We start from the raw sequence: 15211 nt of genomic DNA on the forward strand, positions 1-15211 counted from the left end.
TGTATTTACTTTCCCTCTCCTCTGTTTTCCTACATGGGTTTCCTGTTTGTTTATATGTATGTTTGTCAACTTACTGTAAACTGTCACTTCTTCATCCATCTCATTATTTCTGTCTTTCATTTGGTCTCTTTGAGCCAAATAAGACAGTTGATGAAACTGTGCAGAAAGATCGATATGATGGGATATTAAAACCCACAATATCTATTGTTTGTCAACACAAGCTGTCCTGTCTGTTAGTAGTTTAAATGGAGGTAAGCATTAACAGGGGGTCACGTGTAGGCCCAGTACACTTCAGTTTAAGTCTAGTATTTATATCATATTTAATTCTACAGTATGGTGGGAATTGGCATGTTGTGACTGTGACATTTGTTGATATTTCTTCTAAAAGTGTTCCCTGGATGACAACACAAATGCTCACTCACAATGACAGCAGCATATTCAGGTGATAGCACAATCAGTTGGAAAGATCTGTCCAAAGAATGCTTCATAATCATTTGATATTCTAAATGGATGGCTCTGATTTTGCTGTGGTGTTTTTTCCTAATAAATTGTCTCAGGTTGCAGCTGTTGTCATACGACTGACATGTTATGTGACAGATATATTATGACTGACTGTACATTACAATTCTAACGTTTTCTCCTTGTTTCTCTTGTGCCTTCCAGGGCGAAAACCCTATCTACAAGCAGTGGTGACCCCTTCATTCAGGGCAGGCAAAGCTCCACCTATATTTGCCTGTTTTACATGTTATTTTGGCATTAATACATGTCACATATCAGTTTGCAAACAATGTACAAAAAATTGTCATTGAGTTAATAAAGCTGCATACAAACATGGTCTCTTTTTTGGTTTCTTGAGTAAGGCAGCTCCAAAATGTTGGTGCTTTCTGTGGTGGTACGGCAGGCAGTGGAAAATACGGAACGTAGGGTTTGGTAATGTTTTCCAGTTGTGCAGTGATTGGCTCAGTGTTCTGTCACTCATGGTGAGTGACAGAACAAAATCTACGGGTAGAGCTCAAAAATTCAAGCCCCTTGGGTGCTGTCATAGAGTTACATTAGAAGTGCGCATCCAAGAAGGCTCAAGGTCATTGGCCACAGATAAAATGACTTCAAATCACGTTACATCTACAGTAGCTTTGATTGGACTGATCATGTCAACATCACACTTTCTAAATCTTAGCTAGCAAGCTAGCAGTCATCATCATGAATCAAGTTGACAATCTACTGGCAAAACCTTTTCAATCCTTGTCATAATGAAGATAAATTAGAGAACGTATCGGTGCTCATTGGCTATTGGACAAACATTTCACAAGTTGGAAATTGCACATTCAACAATGAGTGGTTTGGAGGGAATCAGTGGCTAACTGCAAAGCATTGCAAAGCAATGACTAGCCTGCTATTCAGTGGGGTGGGTGTGTGGTCCAAGTCTGGGTTTAAGGGTCTCTTTTCCAAGCTTGAAGGATAAACATTCAACATTGGCATAATTGTCAATCATAGAAAACCATTGGTTGATTCTAAACTTAAACTTACTCAGATAACATAATGCATGAAGAAGTGCAAATAACTTTTACATTGTTTTAAAAGTGATCATTGCACTATTGTGTTTCATGTTGATCAATGTAAAAAATTGTGAAATTTGTTCTAAAGACATACAAGTTCGTTTTTGAAATCACAGGGCTGATGGCACAGTCAATTACATGGCACCCAACCTTTGGTTGATGCATGCAATGTCTGAGCAGGGGAACAGGACCAAAGTTAACCCGGTACCTCGGTTGAACCGGAACACAGACAAATACGGTCATCCAATTGAAAAGCTGCAGCAGCCAATCGGAACAGCAGACAAATTTCATTCAAAATCAAGTGGGAAGACAAGGACACTATAGACAATTCAAACTCTCAAACCAATGTAGGTAGGTTGGCTAGGGTACAGCACTTACCTTGGTCGTGTTCGTCTGCCCAGACATTGCTGATGCAACGCCTGGATAGGTATTTTACATATCAGCTAACATTATGTTATAGCAATGTTGTGCCAGACTGCACAGTCGATGACGTGGCACCCAACCATTGGTTGCGCAACCTTTATCTGTTGAAAGGTTCTTCAGCTTGTGTCCATCAGCTATCAACATTTTTGCCTTGTCTTGTATTCAGCAAAAATCAAATCAAAATCAAATGTATTTATGTAACCCTTCATACATCAGCTGATATCTCAAAGTGCTGTACAGAAACCCAGCCTAAAACCCCAAACAGCAAGCAATGCAGGTGTAGAAGCACGGTGGTTCGGAAAAAATCCCTAGAAAGGCCAAAACCTAGGAAGAAACCTAGAGAGGAACCAGGCTATGAGTGGTGGCCAGTCCTCTTCTGGCTGTGCCGGGTGGAGATTATAACAGAGCATGACCAAGATGTTCAAATGTTCATAAATGACCAGCAGGGTCAAATAATAATAATCACAGTAGTTGTCGAGGGTGCAGCAAGTCAGCACCTCAGGAGTAAATGTCAGTTGACTTTTCATAGCCGATCGTTAAGAGTGAGCGAGGAGTATGTAATTGAGAGTCTCCCAGTGTCCTTCACCCCCACCTGTCAGGCACAGTTTTCCTGAAGTTCTGTTAACTACGGCGAGAGTTTGGCAGGCGTAATAGCTAAGGAAGCTGGCTTACAGACAGTGAGTCACTTGGCCGTATAAAGAAGGCATCGAGGCATGTAGTTACTGTTCGATTGAACGTTGGAATGTGCAAAACGAGTGACCTAAGTGACTTAGAGCGTGGTATGATCGTTGGTGCCAGGCACGCCGGATCCAGTATCTCAGAAACGACCACCATCCTGAGATTTTCACGCATGGCAGTGACTAGGATTTACTGAGAATGGCGCGACAACCAAAAAACATCCAGTCAGCAGCAGTCCTGTTGGCGAAAACAGCTTGTTGATGAGAGGTCGCAGGAGAATGGCAATAATCGTGTAACCTAACAGGCGGGCCACAAACTGCATAGTACAACAATGTGCAGAACGTCATCTCGGGAACTCAGAACTTGTCGATCTTTGTCACGTATAGGCTATTGCAGCAGACGACCACACTGGGTTCCACTTCAAGCAGCTAAAAACAAGAAGAACTGGCTCCAGCGGGCACACAATCACCAAAACTGGATAATTGAAGAGTGGAAAAATATTGCCTGGAACATAACAGCGAGTTCAATTTACTTGAGTGGCCTGCACAGTCCCCAGATCTCAACCCAATAGAAGATCTTTGGGATGAGATGGAATGGGCTGTTCACAGCATGAATGTCCAATCTGCAGTAACTGCATGATGCCGTCGCGTCGGCATGGACCATCCCTGTGGAACATTTCCAACACCTTGTAGAATATTGTAGAATTCAGGCTGTTCTGGAGGCAAAGGGGGGTCCGATCCGGTACTATACTGAACAAAAATATAAACGCAAAATGCAACAATTTCAAAGATTTTGTTGAGTTACTGTTGGTCGCCCCCAATAAATTATGCCCTAATCTATGGATTTCCTATGACTGGGCATGGGCGAAGCCATCAGTGGGCCTAGGAGGGCATAGGCCCACCCACTAGGGAGCCAGACCCAGCCAATCAGAATTAGTTTTGTCCCACAAAAGGGCTTTATTGCAGACATAAATACCCCCCCCCCCCCCCCCCCCCAAGAGGCGGTAGTCCAGTGTCCCATTGTGACATAGGTACCAGCTCATAGACCGCCATCTTTGGGGGACGCACAGCCCGAACACCCACCTCCCCCCAATTAGCCTACCAACCAAAAAATCTACCGGTACACATCTGTTCAATTGAATGTGTTGACAGTTGGAGAAATAAAATGAGCTGCACTGACAATTTGAAAGTATGAATGCCAACGGTCCAATATTCTAGAAGACTGCTGTGCATACACACCTTTGTTACTCTGATAGACCCTTAAGACTGATCCACACTGCCAAAAGCAACACGTACGTCACTGTGGGGGCTTGAGTCTGACTACTGAATGTCTTTCTGTATATGTTTCTCATGATTTCCATGGGATTGTGACCTGGGTCATTGTCAATTGCCTCTGTAGTAGTTTGGCTTCAAAATCCAGACAAGATGGCAGGTATTAATTTGTGTTTTTACTATGCAAAAAGTAGGATTAAAGAATAGACCAACTAAATCAGGACTTTTCAAAAAGCAACAATAACTTGGCATATGTTTCTGTTCCCCTGTGCAATGACTGAAAGGGCCACAAGGAGACTCAACAGAGTAAAAACATGTAAGTTTAAAGGAAAAATGTATTAACAACTATATCATTATATTTTTGCCTTTGATTCATTCACTATGACACAATGCTGAATTACAGCTCATAATAATCTGTGCATAAACTGTAGGTGTGAATTTGCATTGGTGATAAATTAGATATGATAAAAAGGGATGTAGATAAGACTCAAGCTAAACTCAGAAAAAAAAGAAACGGCCCTTTTTCAGGACTCTGTCTTTCAAAGATCATTCGTAAAAATCCAAATAACTTCACAGATCTTCATTGTAAAGGGGTTAAACACTGTTTCCCATGCTTGTTCAATGAACCATAAACAATTATTGAACATGCACCTGTGGAACGGTCGTTACGACACTAACAGCTTACAGACAGTAGGCAATTAAGGTCACAGTTATGAAAACTTAGGACACTAAAGAGGCCTTTCTACTGACTCTGAAAAACACCAAAAGAAAGATGCCCAGGGTCCCTGCTCATCTGCGTGAACATGCCTTGGGCATGCTGCAAGATGGCATGACGACTGCAGATGTGGCCAGGGCAATAATTTGCTATGTCCGTACTGTGAGACACCTAAGACAGCGCTACAGGGAGACAGGACAGACAGCTGATCGTCCTCGCAGTGGCCGACCACGTGTAACAACACCTGCGCAGGATGGGTACATCCGAACATCACACCTGCGGGAACGGTACAGGATGGCAACAACAACTGCCTGAGTTATCCCAAGAACCCACAATCCCTCCATCAGTGCTCAGACTTTCTGCAATAGGCTGAAAGAGGCTGGACTGAGGGCTTGTAGGCCTTTTTAAAGGCAGGTCCTCACCAGACATCACCGGCAACAACGTTGCAACAACGTTGCCGCTGGACCAGACAGGACTGGCAAAAAGTGCTCTTCACTGACGAGTTGTGGTTTTGTCTCATAAGGGGTGATGGTCGGATTTGCGTTTATTGTCGAAGGAATGAGCATTACACCGAGGCCTGTACTCTGGAGCCGGATCGATTTGGAGGTGGAGGGTCCGACATGGTCTGGGGTAGTGTGTCGCAGCATCATCGGACTGAGCTTGTTGTTATTGCAGGCAATCTCAACTCTGTGCGTTACAGGGAAGACATCCTCCTCCCTCATGTGGTACCCTTCCTGCAGGCTCATCCTGACATGACCAGCATGACAATGCCACCAGCCACACTGCTCGTTCGGTGCGTGATTTCCTGCAAGACAGGAATGTCAGTGTTCTGCTATGGCCAGCGAAGAGCCCGGATCTCAATCCCATTGAGCACGTCTGGGACCTGTTGGATCAGAGGGTGAGGGCTAGGGCCATTGCCCCCAGAAATGTCGGGGAACTCGGTGCCTTGGTGGAAGAGTGGGGTAACATCTCACTGCATCTCACCCCCATCCCCCCCCCCTTTGTTCAGGGGCACATTATTCCATTTATATCAGTCTCATGTCTGTGGAACTTGTTCAGTTTATGTCTCAGTTGTTGAATCTTGTTATAATCATACAAATATTTACACATGTTAAGTTTGCTGAAAATAAATGCAATTGACTGTGAGAGAACATTTATTTTTTTGCCGAGTTTATAAGAAATGAAATGAGAGCCAGAATCTTCACGTCTGCATACCAGATAGCTTCAGGCATAGATTGTTTCCCAAGCTCAATCCTTGGCCTGCAAACTTGGCCACAGGTACTAAACACCTGGCAGTTCTTATGGATGTGCTTGGTTGGCTTTAGCTGATAAAAGATACTGCCTGGGGTTCATTTTCTATCTATTTATCCTGTATTTCGTTTGGAAGAAAGTTCCACAAGGCCTACTGTTTAGATATATAAATACAATCAAGACCTGATAATGTTCTTGATGAAAGGAAATCTGATGACAAACAGTTGATTACAAAACATAGACAATAAAATCCATCCCCTTGTAGTTGAATAAAGTTTTATAAAGAGTTGTATAAATCATTCTCTAATGTGACTAAAATTCTGTACAGTACAACATTTCCACAGTTGTGAATTATTATCATAGTCATTCAAGAGCCAGGAAGGATAGGTCAACATCTGGAATTGGGAGTGGACAATATGTACTGTAGAGTAGTTGCATGATTGGGCAAGGGGAATACAATATGGCAGTGATTAAGGAACTGTAATGACCCTGATGAGAGTGCTGAATGAAAATAAAGACGAAGAACAACATTCCTCTGGAAATAGATCCCAGGGATTAACCTCTATGGGATCAGTCTAAAACTTTGCACATACACTGCTTCCATCTAGTTGCCAGAATCTAAATTGTGCCTGGGCTGGAATAATACATTATGGCTTTTCTCTTGCATTTCAAAGATGAAGGTACAAAAAAATTAATGAAAAAACAACTTTTTTTCTTTGTTTTATCTTTTACCCAATCTAATGTGTTATATTCTGCTACATTCATTTCACATTTCCACAAAGTTCAAAGTGTTTACTTTCAAATGTTATTAAGAATATGCATATCCTTGCTTCAGGTCCTGAGCAACAGGCAGTTCGATTTGTGAATGTCTTTTTTGGTGAACATTGAAAAAACGGGTCCTATCCTTAATAACCTCTTAGTAGTTAGGGTGCATTTTTTTCAACTTTTTGATAAAAAGCGTGCAAAATTTCAACGTCCTGCTACTCATGCCAGGAATATAGTATATGCATAACCCTAACCCTAACCCTAACCCAACACTTTGGTTGGATGCAGGGGCTACTTAGTGATTTGGAGGCTCCAGTCAGAGGCCAGTCTGACGCCCACCCCACCCCACCCGTCCTATTGGTGCTCATACAATACAGTGTATATGGGTTCCCAAACAATATATGGGTTTTATAGTGAAGACATGTAAAATTGTATTACCTTTTAATGTGTCATGAACACAACCATTCATGATGTTTTCAGCTGACTATCAAACAAATCCCTTCAAAAAGTAGGTTACCTTTGCACGTTCATCCAAATAATTCCAGCATCCCAACAGTGCACTGTGCACCCTCCAACTTTCCTTCAATTCACAAGTGGCTGAAACTGTCTTACTGGAGAAAGCATCCGAGCAAGCGAAACAGCGTCTTTCTGTCTTACTAGGACTATATGTAACACATGTATATTTACATTTTAGTCATTTAACAGACGCTCTTATCTAGAGCAACTTACAGTTAGTGATAAAACATTGATTTTGGCCTCACTGATATTAGCCCATAGAAACGTATTGATTAACAGATTAATACATGGAAAAACAGAAATTTGTCTGAAATGAAATCAAAAGGAACTATGTTTTGAAGTGGCTGTCCTATATCTGAGAGTAATAAGAAAAATCTGGAAAATAAAATAAACAATTCAGTGGAATTGCCTGCATACCTTTTACGTGGGAATGCCCTGTACCGGATACTTTCAGACTAGAGGTATATGTACACACAGTACATACCTTCAGACTAGAGGTATATGTACACACAGTACATACCTTCAGACTACCGGTATATGTACACACAGTACAAATATACACACAGTACAAATCTTTTTGAAAGTGACCAGGATTGCGTAATAAAGTCAGGGACTTTTTTCCATTGTGGTCCCTCAAACGGAGAACACCATCGTGTTCGTGAGAGTTTCACCTTTCCATAGAGTAGAGAAGACCAATTTTCGGGAATGTCATCCTGTCTGACAATCCGGTTGTCACTAGTTACCACAGCCACAAAATAATTGACTTTGGCCATATTGTAAAAATTTATTTTCAAGCAGAGATATATATTATTCTTTTTCCCAGCTCAGGAGGCTCCTTGATGATGTGAGGCCTGAGGCAAGCACTTTGCCTAATGGTAACGCCAGTGGTTGTTTGACTGGAAAGTTCACCAATGTCTTCCATCCTGAAGAATAAATATTTTCTTAATAAAGAAAAATAAATTAAATACAAGAAGTATAGTTGAATACAAAATAACTTTCTTGCTTGCATTTTATTTTGGTCAAATTCAACCAAAACACATTTGGTAAGAAGCAAGGTGACCAGTCAAAGTAAATTGTTCTAAAATAAACAATTGAAAGTGGTGATTGAACAGTGAAAAGAGGCTGGACTGGGTTCAAACCCAAAACCATGCAGAACAGCAGTACAATTACAGGTAGCCAATTAAGTTGTTGTGTGAGTGTGAGTAGTCCAAATATGAGAAAGAATGAATCGCCCTTTGATTCTTTATACAGTAAGGTTTTCTGTAAAGCACAAACAGTGTCTTTGTGTCCCAGTCAGACCTGGGCAGCTTCAATGGAGCCTGTGTGGGTACACCCGAACCAGACTCTAACATCCACATGGAAACTGTTGTCAACCCCTCAGTCAGTCCATTCAGCAATATGTATTATAGCAGTACTAGATGTCAGCAATTCTCCCAAGAACCTCTTGCAAAGTCATTTTAAAAAAGCATACAATGTCCATTAAAAAGAGGGTAACCAATAAGGGATATACAGTGCCTTGCGAAAGTATTCGGCCCCCTTGAACTTTGCGACCTTTTGCCACATTTCAGGCTTCAAACATAAAGATATAAAACTGTATTTTTTGTGAAGAATCAACAACAAGTGGGACACAATCATGAAGTGGAACGACATTTATTGGATATTTCAAACTTTTTAAACAAATCAAAAACTGAAAAATTGGGCGTGCAAAATTATTCAGCCCCCTTAAGTTAATACTTTCTAGCGCCACCTTTTGCTGCGATTACAGCTGTAAGTCGCTTGGGGTATGTCTCTATCAGTTTTGCACATCGAGAGACTGAATTTTTTTCCCATTCCTCCTTGCAAAACAGCTCGAGCTCAGTGAGGTTGGATGGAGAGCATTTGTGAACAGCAGTTTTCAGTTCTTTCCACAGATTCTCGATTGGATTCAGGTCTGGACTTTGACTTGGCCATTCTAACACCTGGATATGTTTATTTTTGAACCATTCCATTGTAGATTTTGCTTTATGTTTTGGATCATTGTCTTGTTGGAAGACAAATCTCCGTCCCAGTCTCAGGTCTTTTGCAGACTCCATCAGGTTTTCTTCCAGAATGGTCCTGTATTTGGCTCCATCCATCTTCCCATCAATTTTAACCATCTTCCCTGTCCCTGCTGAAGAAAAGCAGGCCCAAACCATGATGCTGCCACCACCATGTTTGACAGTGGGGATGGTGTGTTCAGGGTGATGAGCTGTGTTGCTTTTACGCCAAACATAAAGTTTTGCATTGTTGCCAAAAAGTTCAATTTTGGTTTCATCTGACTAGAGCACCTTCTTCCACATGTTTGGTGTGTCTCCCAGGTGGCTTGTGGCAAACTTTAAACAACACTTTTTATGGATATCTTTAAGAAATGGCTTTCTTCTTGCCACTCTTCCATAAAGGCCAGATTTGTGCAATATACGACTGATTGTTGTCCTATGGACAGAGTCTCCCACCTCAGCTGTAGATCTCTGCAGTTCATCCAGAGTGATCATGGGCCTCTTGGCTGCATCTCTGATCAGTCTTCTCCTTGTATGAGCTGAAAGTTTAGAGAGACCGACAGGTCTTGGTAGATTTGCAGTGGTCTGATACTCCTTCCATTTCAATATTATCGCTTGCACAGTGCTCCTTGGGATGTTTAAAGCTTGGGAAATCTTTTTGTATCCAAATCCGGCTTTAAACTTCTTCACAACAGTATCTCGGACCTGCCTGGTGTGTTCCTTGTTCTTCATGATGCTCTCTGCGCTTTTAACGGACCTCTGAGACTATCACAGTGCAGGTGCATTTATACGGAGACTTGATTACACACAGGTGGATTGTATTTATCATCATTAGTCATTTAGGACAACATTGGATCATTCAGAGATCCTCACTGAACTTCTGGAGAGAGTTTGCTGCACTGAAAGTAAAGGGGCTGAATAATTTTGCACGCCCAATTTTTCAGTTTTTGATTTGTTAAAAAAGTTTGAAACATCCCATAAATGTCGTTCCACTTCATGATTGTGTCCCACTTGTTGTTGATTCTTCACAAAAAAATACAGTTTTATATCTTTATGTTTGAAGCCTGAAATGTGGCAAAAGGTCGCAAAGTTCAAGGGGGCCGAATACTTTCGCAAGGCACTGTAGACTGAACATGACCCTAAAAGGAAACACATCACAAACCCATCCATACATGACAAATGTATCTGATAAGAGGCTATTCCAGTGTTAGCTTTGGTAGAACGTTCATTATTCTCCTGCATGTCATAATATTCACTGTAATAGAATATGGGCGTATCTTAAACGCATGACGTCATATGGAATTTCCTGTGGAGGCAGAGCTTAGCTTCAGAGGAGAGCCCTGCGGACTAATTTTGAAAATACAAATAAATTCACGGGGCCAGGGGAATATGCTAAATATATATATATTACATTTGATATATATATATTACATACGCCAACACTTTTTTTTTTACAACTAAACAGCATTTTTCCCTTTCTCAATGAAGTAACTGAATAAGGAGTGACCCGCGGGGGAGTGAATTGACCGTGACTTTTCGCAGAGGAGAAAGCTGTTCCCAACAAAGCAATTGCTGCTGTGTCTACGGTGTTTAGCGGATCACAACGGGGATTTTTAAGAGCATACATTTATTTACGTATGTTGCATCGGAAATAAATCACGCCGATAAGGTAAATATTTATATTTTGATAATTGTATGAATCCTGTTTTTCATCCGTTATTGATTTACTCTCCAATAAGGCTATGAATTTTCCACATGAGTGAAGGACTTTTATGATGGATATTTTAAGGACAGTTCGACATTTACTGGGGGGTGGTGGTGTCAAAAAAAAACACCCCTGTCTATAGAGGTCTTCCTGGATCCACCTGTACCCTGATACCCGGGACATGAGCGGGTCCAGATCCAGAATTATAAATATTGTCACAGGTCTGGATCGGATCTGATATGATTGTCATGGGTCTTGGGTATATATAATTTTAACTGACTTGTCCGGAAGGACCCATACACATTGGAATGCGACTGCCGCAGTAGAGAGGGAGTAGTGATCGATGGCTCTTTTTGAAAGGATCTTTTTGGTGAACGTCAAAACCGAATTGCATTTCCTTTGGCTCCCAGATTTGCATACTCTTACTACTGCTTTTAGGCTCCAACGTTTTTTCTGCAGATAAATGACAAAATAATTCCTTAAAGAGGGTGAATCCTCACTGCAGAAACAATAAACAGCGGGAAGAGCGTGTCAATCTGGCCCACAGTGATATTTACAGTGTGTAAAAGTAATTTGCATGCTATCTAATCATTTGGTAAGGTAAAAATTTACATTGGAGATTTACATTTTGTTCATGGTTCTATGTAGATTTTTAAGCATTTTGAATAAAGAGCTGTTTGGGATCCAAATGAGCAAGGTCTTCTACGCAAACGAAGCCAAATATTTTCGGATCACCTAAAAGACTCAGAAGGCCCATGGCAGAGAGAGATAGATAAATAAATTGTATCATTTGTGCTACTGCTCTTGCTTTTCAGGAAAGTGGCGCATGTACAGTTGAAGTCGGAAGTTTACATACAGCTTAGCCAAATACATTTAAAATCAGTTTTTCACAATTCCTGACATTTAATCCTAGTAAATATCCCCTGTCAGTTAGGATCACCACTTTATTTTAAAAATGTGCAATGTCAGAATAACAGTAGAGAGAATGATTGATTTCAGCTTTTATTTCTTTCATCACATTCCCAGTGGGTCAGAAGTTTACATACACTCAATTAGTATTTGGTAGCATTGCCTTTAAATTATTTAACTTGGGTCAAACATTTCAAGTAGCCTTCCACAAGCCTCCCACAATAAGTTGGGTGAATTTTGACCCATCCCTCCTGACAGAGCTGGTGTAACGAAGTCAGGTTTGTAGGCCTCCTTGCTCGTACACGCATTTCCATTTCTGCCCACAAATTCTCTATAGGATTGAGGTCAGGGCTTTGTGATGGCTTCTCCAATACCTTGACTTTGTTGTCCTTGAGCCCTTTTGCCACAACTTTGGAAGTATGCTTGGGGTCATTGCCCATTTAGAAGACCCATTTGCGACCAAGCTTTAACTTCCTGACTGAGGTCTTGAGATGTTGCTTCAATATATCCACATAATTTTCCACCTCATGATGCCATCTATTTTGTGAAGTGCACCAGTCCCTCCTGCAGCAAAGCACTCCCACAACATGTTGCTACCACCCCCGTGCTTCACAGTTGGGATGGTGTTCTTCGGCTTGCAAGCCTCCCTTTTTTTCCTCCAAACATAACGATGGTCATTATGGCCAAACAGTTCTATTTTTGTTTCATCAGACCAGAGGACATTTCTCCAAAAAGTACGATCTTTGTCCCCATGTGCAGTAGCAAACCGTAGTCTGTTTTTTTATGGCGGTTTTGGAGCACTGGCTTCTTCCTTGCTGAGTGGCCTTTCAGGTTATGTCAATATAGGACTCGTTTTACTGTGGATATAGATACTTCTGTACCTGTTTCCTCCAGCATCTTCACAAGGTCCTTTACTGTTGTTCTGGGATTGATTTGCACTTTTTGTACCAAGGTATGTTAATCTCTAGGAGACACAATGCTTCTCCTTCCTGAGCGGTATGATGGCTGCGTGGTCCCATGGTGCTTATACTTGCGTACTATTGTTTGTACAGATGAACGTGGTACTTTCAGGCGTTTGGAAATTGCTCCCAAGGATGAACCAGACTTGTGGAGGTCTACAATCTTTTTTCTGAGGTCTTGGACAATTTCTTTCATGATTTTCCCATGATGTCAAGCAAAGAGGCACTGAGATTGAAGGTAGTCATTGAAATACATCCACAGGTACACCTCCAATTGACTCAAATGATGTCAATTAGCCTATCAGTAGCTTCTAAAGCCATGACATCATTTTCTGGAATTTTCCAAGCTGTTTAAAGGCACAGTCAACTTAGTGTATGTAAACTTCTGACCCACTGGAATTATGATACAGTGAATTATAAATGAAATAATCTGTCTGTAAACAATTGTTGGAAAAATGACTTGTGTCATGCACAAAGTAGATGTCCTAACTGACTTGCCAACACTATAGTTTGTTAACAAGAAATTTGTGGAGTGGTTAAAAAACGAGTTTTAATGACTTCAAACTAAGTGTATGTAAACTTCCGACTTCAACTGTAGCTTGTTGTTGGCCAATCATAAGTCATCAAAGTGGCAGCAGGCTACAGCCGTGTGTGGCAAAAGATAGGAGATATCTAATCAACGGAAGATGGAATTAAAATGATTGAATTAAAAGTTAAAGGAGGAGAGGATAGGTTACAACGAACAAGAGCCAACAGGTAGGCTTCTACTTAATATTCTGAATGGAGTTGTTGTTTGTAAATGTGTAGCACGAGAAAGCACATGAGGCCTCAATTAGCCTAGCTAGCTAGCTTAACTAGCTTCTCTCAGTTTGATACAGTCAGGACAGGTACTACGTAATCATATTGGATGATGAATAACCCAGCTATGGCAGCTATTATTCTACTATAGTGTGAGTCGGCCTGGTTGTTTGCTGTCTCTCCCTCCCTTCTCCATGTCACTTACTCACAGTAGTAGCTGAAAACACAATATTTTTGGTTATGGGAAATATATTTCACAGCGGTTTAGATGGTACAATGATTCTCTACACCAGTAGTTCCCAAACTTTTTATAGTCCCATACCCCATCAAACATTCAACCTCCAGCTCCGGGGGGGTCATGACCTAAAGATAACATCAGGGCTAGGAGTGTCCCAAAGAACAACTCAGCCTCTCTCTTTCTCTCCTTCTCTCTCTCTCTCCCACCTGATAAAGTCAATGTCATTTTATTCGATCTCCCACCAATCCTGTCTGCTCACAAACACTGTAGCGTCTGGCTTGCAGACATCAATAGCTCTTTATAATGTCAATATCCAGGGAGAATAGAGATGTACACAGCAGAAGTCGTCCCCCAGAATAAGTAATCCATTTATTCTCAGGGAAGATATAATGTGTGTGCGTTTTCAATAACCTTGTAAATACGGGCGTCCGAGTCGAGCTGACTTCTCGGTGTTGCTAGAGTTTAATTAAGGGGATAGAGCTGTGGGAGGGATGGATGGAGAGGGGAAGGAGGGATGAGGAGAAGGGAGGTAGGGCTAATTGAGGGAGAAGAGGAGGTGTGTGTGTGTGTGTGTGTGTGTGTGTGAGGAGGTAGGAGACGGTAGGTCGGATACGCTATGTTGGGGAGTTACCAGCTGAATGGATGTGACCTCCAACGCCAGATAACAGCGGTTGAAGAGCTGGCTTCTCATCTGATTGACAGGAGACCCCACCCTGCCGTTCTGGGGTACGTCTGACACAGACCATATGTGTTCTCCTGTCCCTCTGTGGTGGAAGTGATGAATCGGCTGTTACTCAAACACATTGTTTGTACTGAACGGGGCGATTTGTGTAGAAAACAAGTAGTACAATGACTGCCTGTTACAACCATTATGTTACCCTGACCCACAACAACGAGTAGTATGAGCCCGTAACAAAGAGAGGCCACAGATGATCACAGTGTGGTTATCAGGTTTTGTTTGTCCGTAAATCACTGTCTGCTCTAACTAGCACATCATGGAATTCCCTAAGGACTTTCCTCAACCGTGTGAGAGTGGAAAAATAAGAGCTCATATTTAGACCTCATCCTGATTATCACAAGATTATTCCAGTCTAATTATGAAATCATCTTGTGCTGATGTTAGGAATCAAATGTGCTCTATTGCAAAGTACAGTACCAGTCAAAAGTTTGGACACACCTACTCATTCCAGGTTTTTCTTTATTTGTACTATTTTCTACATTGTAGAATAATAGTGAAGACATCAAAACCTGTGGCGGTCCTCATGAGAGCCAGTTTCACTATTTCATAGTGTTGATGTCTTCACTATTATTCTACAGTGAGTGGGTGTGTCCAAACGTTTGACTGGTACTGTATATGAATGAGATAACGCTATGTAAACATTATAGTCGTTGATTACTGTGTTTAGCACATA

General features: G+C 41.4%; 1 protein-coding gene across 1 annotated transcript in view; it reads left to right on the forward strand.

Annotated features, from left to right (window-relative positions):
• Positions 1-10525: 10525 nt before the first annotated feature.
• The window catches only part of LOC139420413 (integrin beta-1-like), a 45386-nt gene continuing 40700 nt past the window's right edge, over positions 10526-15211 (forward strand). The window contains exon 1 of the mRNA XM_071170494.1: positions 10526-10859. The gene's annotated coding sequence lies outside the window, so the exon portion shown is untranslated. The remainder of the gene's footprint in view (positions 10860-15211) is intronic.

This window comes from Oncorhynchus clarkii, chromosome 11, assembly GCF_045791955.1.
Source record: "Oncorhynchus clarkii lewisi isolate Uvic-CL-2024 chromosome 11, UVic_Ocla_1.0, whole genome shotgun sequence".
Taxonomy (NCBI): Eukaryota; Metazoa; Chordata; class Actinopteri; order Salmoniformes; family Salmonidae; genus Oncorhynchus; species Oncorhynchus clarkii.